The 3,047-nt window shown below is 35.9% G+C and overlaps 1 protein-coding gene across 1 annotated transcript in view; it reads left to right on the forward strand.

Annotated features, from left to right (window-relative positions):
• Positions 1 to 3,047, forward strand: part of kank1a (KN motif and ankyrin repeat domains 1a) — a 453,264-nt gene that overhangs the window by 135,107 nt on the left and 315,110 nt on the right. The gene's annotated exons all lie outside the window — the stretch shown is intronic.

The raw sequence follows: 3,047 nt of genomic DNA on the forward strand, positions 1-3,047 counted from the left end.
GTTGACTTGGGCGAGCCGTGCGACTGGTTGCTAGGCAATGATGCGTTCACGGACGCTGGGGGAAAGGAGAATTTTGACGCACACTTCAGGGAACAACACAACGTTATTTTACAAAATTACTCAACACAATTGGAAAATTGTTGTGGCATAATGCTGGAAAATATGCAGAAAATCATAACGGGTAATAATTATGCACATTCTGAACCCCTTTCATTGACAAGCTGCCAATAAAAAGTCTAGACCGTGAAAAGAACGACACAAAAGAAGCCACCATGAAGTCAACAACTAATTTGTGTGATGCTGTAATTTGACCACAAGAGGGCACCCTGACCTACATTTGGCTTCACCACTGTTGCAGAGGGCACAATAACTGCATAAATCCATCCATTCATTTTCTACCGCTTGTCCCTTTTGCTGGAGCCTATCTCAGCTGCATTCAGGTACACCCTGGACAAGTCGCCACCTCGTCGCAGGGCCAACACAGATAGACAGACAACATTCACACTCACATTCAGTCAATAATATTAAATTGTGTATGTTTTGTGATGCACGGCTTACATTTTAACATGACAACGTAAAGCTGCAACCAAAAAGCTTAAAATTAATGACGTTTATCTGATAGTTTGACGTTTTCAGCAAGGATGCACATTCAATGAACTGCAAGGAATTGACACAGCAATTAAATAAACCACGAAAGAAAATGAGATAAATTAAGTAAAAACTTGTATCTGACCCCTAATAAGTACAACTTATTTATGACATACAACAAAAAATAAACCAAAAACATCAGCTTACTCAAAGACATATATTGTCATCTATTTTTGTATTCTTATGTTTCACTGTTTTAAATCTAGATGTTTTAAAATGTCAGTTCATTTTAGGTTATAATTAATTTCTCTTTTTAAAACTCTATTTTGAATGTTGTTTGATTTTTAAAAAACTATTTCTATATGTTTTATACATCATTTTGTAGGACATATTGTATTCTACCAGTGTATTAATTTTCAACAGGTTTAAGAGCAATGTTTTTAGAGAATATCAAAATAAGGGAAAATAAACATAATTCCTGAATAAACATTAAAAGTTCGGGTATATTCAAGTAAATTATGGCTACAGAACATTTATGGAGCTAAATTACGGCCAAAAGTTTTGTACTTGAACTTTCATTTTCAAAGTTATATTTTTCAAGTTAAAAAATACAGAGTGTATTCAAACTAAAAAAAGTGAAGTCCCTGAGTCTCAATCTGGAAAAAATTTAAATCTGAAAAATTCGATCTGAATTTAAATAAAAAAAATAATTGGAAAGAATAAGAGTTGAATCTGAAAAATAACTTGAAAAAAATAAATAAACTGACAGTAAACAGAAGCTAAAATATTAAAATATGTGAAAGTGAAAAATAAAAAATAAAGAATTTGTTTAAAATAATTACCGGAATTAATCGTAATTATTTTCCTGGAAAGAAAAGTGTGAATACACACACATTTTTCAAAATTCAACATCCAATTTTTCAGTTTTAAAGCTTATTTTCTCAAGTACAACATTTCCAACCCTGATTTTCACAGATTGGCTGAGACACAATGTGGAGATGTCCCCATTCTCTATAGAAGAGATCAAATTTGCTATTTCTATAAATGACTGTAACATAGAAATGTTTGTCAACATTATTATGCTCCAGGCAAAAAAATGTCCACATACATGTCGATTTATGAAAGGAAGGCCTACATTTTCTAATTGGCTTATTGGTTTGCAATTATCAATCAAATCGTGGATACTAATTAAAGAGTAAAAAAGCCCTTAAATTGATATATTTGTTAAAAACATTTAATTTTGTATTTATCTCCTTCATTGATGTGCATCTTTGATCGATAGACAATTATACCTCAATTATTCAATTATACATTTACACACCAATGCCTGAGAAGGAGCAGGATGAAGAAAAATCTTATATTTTCCTGCCCCCTTCAACATAATAGTAGTAGTCTTACTTAATGGATATCATACAAACCAACAATTGCACCCAAATATAATGAAAACAAACAAAAAAACACAACAAGTGCAAAACTTCATGAAGTACAAACCGAACAAAAAAAAGGAATATACACCTCACGGGATGAGGAACAAATAAAAAACCAGGCAAAAAATAAGTAAAATAATAAATATAAATATAAAGCAAAATGTAAACACTTATGGCTGTCCATATGATATTATTGTTCTGTCTTTATATATATTTTTAAATTGGAATATATATATTTTTACTTTATTTTTTTACATTTAATACTCTATCTGTTTTTTCTTTTGTTGCTGAAAGTGCCTTGACTGTTGGGTGAATTATAAATGTATGTTTGCTGTTCAATAAAAAAAAAAAAATTAAAATAAATAAATAAACTTCTAACCCTGATTTAGCACCGTATACACGCTAATGCTAATTTCCGGAAAAGCACGACGTCCCGAGGGCGGTGTCACGCCAAATGTCTTCCCTCTACAAAAACCTTCCCTCCCCCATTTAGTTCCGGGGCTGCGTCCAATAAAATCACAAAGTTGCCGGGGGTCCTTAACCTGCACGCGACTGTCCTGTTTCGCGCCTGTACAAAAAACAAAAAAAACAATAATCGATTTCTTCAGATTCCAGCAGCTGTCAAAGACGAAGTATCCTTCCAGCGACGTGACCACGGAAGTAAATGGGGGAGGGAAGGTTTTTGTAGAGGGAAGAAATTTGGCGTGACAGCTGCACTCGGGTTCAGTTTGAAAACAAAAACTTTGAGGGGGCTCGGTCAACGCGTCACGTGACGTCTCGGCATCTTATTGGCCGGACGGGTTATATGTAAATGAGATGGGCGGTCCCGTGCGAGAATACTCGATGACGTCAGTCCCCCCCCCCCCCCTCCGGATGACAGAGAGCGAAACAAACATGGCGACGGAGTGGAGTGGACGCGGCTTCATGAGAACTTTACTGCTCTTTTGCTGCCTGGCGGCGGGCAGCCGAGCCCAGACGGGCGAGTCGAAGCCGCGGCCCCCGCGCGGATCGTCTGCGGCCTGGCGTGTCGCT

This window comes from Entelurus aequoreus, linkage group LG17 (assembly GCF_033978785.1).
Source record: "Entelurus aequoreus isolate RoL-2023_Sb linkage group LG17, RoL_Eaeq_v1.1, whole genome shotgun sequence".
Taxonomy (NCBI): domain Eukaryota; kingdom Metazoa; phylum Chordata; class Actinopteri; order Syngnathiformes; family Syngnathidae; genus Entelurus; species Entelurus aequoreus.